We start from the raw sequence: 7,980 nt of genomic DNA on the forward strand, positions 1-7,980 counted from the left end.
GCATGAGGTGGCTGCTATGTACACTCTTTGACACAATGGTCTTGCTGAAAGAAGAAACCAAACTCTGCTTGATATGACAAGGAGCATGTTGAAGGAGAAAAAACTACCTCAAACTTTACGGGGAGAAGTTGTTTCCACCTCAGCGTATATGCCCAACAGGTGTCCAACCAAGAAGCTGAAGGAAATTTTTACTTTAGAGGAGTGGAATGGAGATAAGCAAAGTGTGAGCCATCTGAACGTGTTTGGTTCTGTTTGTTGCAAACATGTTCCAAATGATAAGAGAAGGAAGTTGGATGATAGAAACAGAGTTATGTTTCTTGTAGGGTATCACAGTACATGTGCCTATAAGCTCTATCATCTTGTCACTAACAAGGTTGAATCCAGTGGAGATGTCATTATGAAAGAATCAGAAGCGTAGGATTAGAGTAAATCTCAATCCAACTCTGGTGTAGTGTTAACCTCTAAAGATACTTCAGAATCTGAAAGTTCTGAAGATGAGTCAGAGTCAGAAGATGACTCTGAAGCTGAAGGTAACTCAGAATCAGAAGTTGATTCTGAAAGTGACTCTGAAGGCGAGTCTGACTCTGAAGGTGAATCTAATTCTTATCCAGATTCTGATGGTGATTCAGACTTTGATGGAGATCCAGACTCTGGGAATGTTCTAGACTCTGAAGGTGGTCATGCCTCTAAAGGTGGTACTTTTGGGGTTTATACATCTGATACTGCTCCAACACCGGAAGGAGATTTTGAACAAGTTTAGAGGTCACAAAGAATCAGAAACATTCCAAGGAGATTTGAAGAGTTTGACATGTTGCAAGACACTAAAGTAGACTCTGGAGGAGAAGTCATTCAGTGTGCCATGTTAGTAGACTCTGAACTAGTCAGTGTTTAAGAAGCGCTTAATAAGAAAGGATGATTAAAGGCCATGCAAGAATAACTTGAGGTTATAGAAAGAAACAAGACTTGGGAGTTGACTAAGCTTCCAAAGGACAAGAAATCCATCATTGTCATATGGGTTTTCAAGGAGAAACTCAATCCAAATGGATCAATTGGAAAACATAAAGCAAGGTTAGTTTTGCAAGAGGTTTTCTACATAAACCTAGGTTATACTACTTTGAGGTGTTTTCTCCTATAGCGAGACATGAGACAATTATATTGGTAAATGCGATAACTGGTAACAGGAATTGGCCTCTGATACATTTAGATGTGAAATTTGCATTTCTAAACGGTCCATTACAAGAAGAGGTAGACGTGTTATAACCTCATGGATTTGAGAAAAAGAATCAGGAAGGGATGGTGTACAAGTTGCATAAAGTCTTGTATGGACTGAAAAAAGCTCCTAGAGCTTGGAATCTGAAGATTTATTCATTTTTCAAGCATCAAGGATCATAAAGTGTGAGCTGGAGTATGGTGTGTATGTTCAACATACTTCTGAAGGAAATATGATTATGGTGTGTCTCTATGTTGATGACATATTGCTAACAGGGAGTTGTGAACATGAGATAGCTAAGTTCAAGAAGGTGATGATGAATGAGTTTGATATAATTAATCTAGGAAAGATGACATATTTCCTAGGGCTGAAGTTTATGTACTCTGAGAAGGGTATCATTTTGCATCAATTAAAGTATGAACTTGAGCTTCTAAAGAGATTCGAGCTGTTGGATTGTAAGGCTGCTACCACAACTGCAGAAATAAATCAAAAATTGGATTCTGATTCTGAAGGTGATGATGTAAATGCTACAACTTTCAAGCAGTTGGTTAACTCTCTAAGGTATTTGTGTAATACCAGACCTGACATTTGCTATGCAGTTGGAATGGTTAGTAGGTTCATAAGTAAACCAAAGTGGTCCCACTACCAAGCTGCTGCCAGAATTCTGAGGTATATAGAGGGAACTTTGAAGTATGAAGTTTTGTTCCCTTTTGGAGGAAAGGCTAATTCATAGTTGATGGGTTACTCATACTATGATTGGTGTGGAGACAAAGTTGATAAGAGAAGTAGTTATGGATACTTGTTTAAGTTTATGGGAAGTCCTATTTCTTGGTGTTCCAAGAAGCAACCAGTTATTGCTTTGTTAACCTGTGAAGCAGAATATATTGCAAGTGCTGTGGTTGCGTGTCAAGCTGTTTGGCTTCTGAATTTACTGCAAGATCTGAAGATCAAGGTAAACAAGCCTCTGAAGTTGATGATTGATAATAAATTTGCAATCAATCTTGCCAAGAACCCAGTGTTGCATGGAAGAAGCAAGCATATTGAGACTAAGTATCATTTTATGAGAAGTCAGGTTCATAATGGAGTGCTAGAAGTTATGCACTATAGCATTCAAAAGCAGTTGGAAGATGTTCTAACAAAAGCGATCAAAACTAATCAATTTCTCCACTTGAGGGATGGAATTTGGTGTTGCTAGTTTTGATTAGTTAAATCCTGAATTAAGGGATGGTGTTAAAGGGTAACTTCAGTATTTTAGTATTTCACCTATGTGGCATTATTGTTTGTGTATATAAGTAGTAGTGTGCTTTGCCATTAAGTAATGTAATAGTTGTAAGAGCAGTTTGTGTAGTAGTGTGCATGTGAAACCATTCACTATAATCGTTTTAGCTAAGTGGTGGAAGTTTGTTATTCTCTCTTTTATCTCTTATTCCATCTTCATCCATTTCACCTTGTTCACCAACACCCAATTCCTGTTTTCATTTTTTAAATATTTTAATTAGCATTTTCAATCATAAGACTCCATGTTTTTCAATTCTAAATTGTAGGATAATGGATTCCCTTTAATCGAGCGGGGTCAATTAGGGCTTCAAGGACTCTTTCCTCCTCGAATCATTTCATTTAAGGAGCAATATGATCGGCTTAGTAAGTTTATGCCTACTCTTCTGATACCATGTGCATCTATGTTCTTCAATCTCAGTAATTGTTGGATATCTTAAATTTGTATTATATATAGTTATAGTGTGATTAGATTCATGTTTATTTTTCATTTTTAATGTTTGATAACCATAACATATTATTGTTTAAATTTTCCAGTGAGCTCATATAGATAATTGGAGAAGAATACCCATGGCCAGTCGGATAATGTTATTTTCTTATCCAAATGAAGGATCTTAAATAGACTGCATGACCTGAATGAGACTTTGTACTGTAGAGTGAGTTTGATGATGAAATTGGGTTGTTATTGTGTGAAAATATGCTAATATTTTATTCTTAAATGATTCATATGATGTCATCTTTCATTCTCTTCAGGCTCTTATTGATAACATCAAAGAATTTGCTTCTATAATCTATACTCCTACATTTGGGTTAGTGTATCAAAATTATTTTGGGTTATTTAGACATCTGCATGGAATGTATTTTAGTGCCAAAGATAAAGGAGAGATGAGGTCAATAATTTATAATTGGCCAGCTCCCCAGGTATTGAATTGGTCTTAGTAAATACGGTATCTGTATTCTTTTCATTCATAATTGAAATGGATGTGAAGCTTCAGGTTGATAGCAGTGGCCATATTATTGTTAAGGGAGAAAGGCAAACAAGTGATAAGATAATTGGGAAATTAGACAGAGGGATACTATTTATGAATCTCCCCAGGAAAATTATACATGCAAACAAAGAAAGTGACAATGAGGAAGCTGGAAATAACAATGCTGAAAGAGCATAAGAAAATGATAGCCTCTGAAGATTTGTTTTTTTTTACACATAATTAATATTTTGCTAGGTTTTAAACCTTCGAAAGCAAAACCTCCAGGATACCATTTTTTTTAATACATATTGTGACTCAATTTATTAACTAATTCCTACCTATCATGCCATGTAGCCAAAGTGAATGTTTGTTTAGAATTTTTAACGGTAAGAACCTTTTTGTGTAACAGAGCAATTCTTAATGGATCAGTATGTAACGTTTTTTAGTTAAGTGAGCAAAGCGGATTATTAAATTATGTTGAGGGACTTTGGGACTAATTATGCCTTTTATTTATAATGATATTGAGAGCTCTAATATGCCTCTAGTTATCGCTACTTTTTCAAATATAACCATTACAACCAAGTCGAGATAGATGATACGCGTATGCGCCATTGATATTCAAGCTTGACAAAGATGCAACCGCCTCCCAGTCAAATAAATCCTTTGATATGTATAACTAAAGAGACATGGATGACCTTCCAAATCCTTTATCCTCGAATGTCTCATTTTGGGGATAACGTAGAGTTAATTTTTGTGCCATGTCACCCCTTTGGATTATGTTTCCGCCTTAGATTTTATATGTTGGGATAAATATTTGAGCATGAGTTTTTAGTATAATACATAGAGAAATTCTATTTCCACTCTTATGGGTGCTCCCACACCATCGCGACAACTCATAAATTCCCCTAGCATCCGGAGATGCATATTTGGACGTACCTATTTTAAACCATTTTCAGAAGAAATTTGATGGAGCGCCCTTATTATGCCAAAATTTAATCTGGAGATGCATCTCCGTATGCACTAAAGGTACGTCTGTAGTTGCATCTCTATACACACCATTTATTCAAAAGTAAGTGGATGATCTAAAGATGCATCTCCATACACGTTTGTTTCATATGCTCCCACCAGACCTTCCTTCTTCCTCCTTCTTCATTTTCTAAAAACTTCTCAAAATAAAACATTTGAGCTCTCACACATTCAAACATATCATTCATTCATTCAAGCTACTATCGCTGGAGCTCTTTCTCCTCCTTTCTAGAATCTCAGATATTCAACATTCTCCTTCTCCATCTCATCAATATGAACTTGTGAGTTTTTCAAAAAAAGAATTATCTGTTTATGTTTTGATTTGTAGTTAGTTATTTAAGCTACATTAGTTGTTTTAGATACATTAGATAGTAGTGTAAACAAAATTGGTAGTCTACAAGAACATGCATTAATAGATTTTTGGAGGATTAAGGAAGCAATGACGTTTCTGTCATTGCTGAGAATCGCAGGTTTGTTTGGAGATACATCTCAAAATTTTCCTAGTGTTATTTTCGGAGATGCATCTCCATATTTGACTCGGGCTAAAATTTTGATGATTTTGTGGATTCGTACTGACATGCTCTTTATCTTTTTTTCGATTTGTAACGGAAGTCCAATCCTTGATAAGAATGCAAAAAACAACCATGACAAAGTTAGGTTAGGACATGTGTCCCAAACCACGTCGGTACGACGTGAGAGAACTGCGGATATGACTGTGAGGCCACACGTTAATGATAACTTATTTGATGGTTCACAACCATCAAGTTCGCATTGCCTATGTTCTTCTTCTTGTAGTCGTCTCTCTCGAGCGTCCATTTCACATGGCCATGAGTCCCTAGATGATGCAGCAGACCCTGAAGTCACTATAGCCCCTAAAGTCCCTGAAGCCCCTGAAGTCTAGATGGAAGTCACTGGCCCATTAGAGAGTTATCCAGGAGGCCTATTTGACACCTCCTTACTTCATATCTATGGAGATCATGTTGCTAGGCATATATGGGAATGAGAGGTATATTTCTTTTGCAATACATATGTTTTCAACTAAGTAAATCGATACTGAGGTAATATTTTATATTTACAGGAGCTTACATGTTTGAAATCAGTAAACCACGGGCGAAAGATATTGGAGTTGGGGGCATCCTACTCCTAATTGGTTTCAGGATGTTCTCTATATTTTGGTCTTTCCGGTTTATGCTCTGATGTGTACATGACCATACCCCATAACATGCAGGTGACTTTTGCTGAGAGGTGGCATTCAGAGACTTCATCTTTCCACCTTCCTATATGAGAGATAACCATCACCTTGGATGACATCTTTGGCCTCCTGCATCTTCTTATAAGGGGAAAATTAAAGGGCCACACAAGGATTGGTCGAGAGGAAGGTGTCGACATGATGATCACCCATTTGGGGGGTGACCCAGCTGAGGCCTCACATGAGGCATATGACACAAGAGGTGTTCATGCCAGATTTAGTTTTTTTTTGGAAAAGCTTAAAAAGCATATGTAATAGGTTGAGGATGCCAAAGGCGATGACATGAAGTAGTCTACCTTCAGTATTTCATTGATTGACTGTGATTCACGAGTACAACACGGGGGTCGCCTGTTTAGTCTACATGTACAAGTCGTCTTTGGAAGACAAAGAAGATAATAAGAATTTGTGCACCACTTATAGTAATTTATTGTTACTAATATATTCATAATTCATTTGTTACATTTGTTATTATTATCGTATCTTAACTATTTTTAGAGATGGATTATCTCTCACTTCCTTTGTATCACCAGGTTTTAAGTTGTGTTTGCCTACATTGAGGATTGGTTGTATGTTTCTGCATTTATTATGTACAAGGGGAATAATGCGGTCAACCCATTCAGAGTGCATCTTGGTCGTCTTATGACAAATGACATTATCTTTTGCACATACAGAGGTTACAGCGAGACGCGTCCATTTGATGTCATTTCCTTATACTCCGGATGGATGGCATGTGGGTCAGGTATGGTGTTTTCTTATCTGATCGAGCGAGTGATACGTAAGTTTATCTATCTTAAGATTATTCTAAGACACCCTTCAAATTCGGCTCCTCATATTGTCAACCGCATAGATCTCAATATGATACTTGATGATTTTGAGAGTCACCTGGTACCATAGGAGTATCGCAGAGTACTAGCTCGTGTATAGTGGGCATATGTAGACGGCTACATGACCTAGTTCTATAGGCTTTCACAACCTATCATCATATTAAACGCTTCTGGGATACCACTTAGGCCAACTAACTAGGATGTGCTTGAGGCTCATGATGACCACACCGAAAGTGTGACGTCGGTCTCTCGGCGTGTTGTGAAAATGGGTAGAGCAGGCATAAAGGCATGACTCTTTGAGGATAGTAGTCCCCATTTGGCCCTCATGGAGAACATGGTTGTCGAGTTACAAAATGTCATATAGTACAATCAGGCGAGGAGAAGGAAGAGGGTTCGACAGACGCAGTAGTTTATGTTTGGATGTATTACTTTTTTTGTATTTTCTGACAAATATTATGTATGGTGTTGCATGTTTTAATTAATGTATGACTTTTTACTTTCATTTACCTGCAATTTTATGTTAATATAATTTGACGTCAAAATATTATAATATTGGGACAATGGTGTTGTTTTGAAACCATTCAGTTGGATTTTCGGAGATGCATCTCTGAAGTAATCCCCTCTTGCAATTAACACGCCTCCAATATCTATAAAAGGACTTTGTGGGACATTTCAGAGATGCATCTCTGAATACACCCCAATAATATACGGGAATGCATCGTCGGACCATATTTTGATCAAAATGGGGTGGATATCTAAATAGATCATTTTGGTGTGATTTGTGTGCGTCTTGAGATGTATCTCCGGACGCATGAAGGGAATTTCAGATTTTCCAGGGTATGGAATGCACATATAAAGGTGTAATAAGCAGTTCCATAATACATATATCTATAGTTGATGATCCAATCGTTATTTGGTTTCGGCTTCGTAGACTTACTATATTGTTATTTGGATTTGACTTCTTAGACTTATACCATTACATAAATTACTAGACCCTTTAACTCCTGTTTTTTTTTATGTATTGGGTTTAAGAGTCCTAAAATCTATAAAAAAATTGAAAATTTTCCAATGTGATAATTCATTGTCGAGTTGAGGTATTGTATCGAGGTAGTCTCTCATTCCCCCTTTGACTTAATGCTCAAGCTAGTTGTAAAAGTCTAGCAGTTGAACCAAGTTACTATGTCATTTTATGCGCTTTGAAACACATTCATATCGCTTCATGCTTTTTACCGTGGTTCTGGCGCAACAAGAACATTTGTGATGATGCCTTTCGATATAGTGATGGATATTCATAGCATGGTCAGCTTCTACTTTACAAGTCTAAAGCTGCAAAAGAATGCCAACATTAGTAGCAATGTTCTTGCTCGTATCGGGTGGGAACCAGCAGGTGGAGATAGGATTGTGATCAACGTCAATGGAGTTTCCAAG

This window comes from Lathyrus oleraceus, chromosome 2, assembly GCF_024323335.1.
Source record: "Lathyrus oleraceus cultivar Zhongwan6 chromosome 2, CAAS_Psat_ZW6_1.0, whole genome shotgun sequence".
Classification (NCBI taxonomy): Eukaryota; Viridiplantae; Streptophyta; class Magnoliopsida; order Fabales; family Fabaceae; genus Lathyrus; species Lathyrus oleraceus.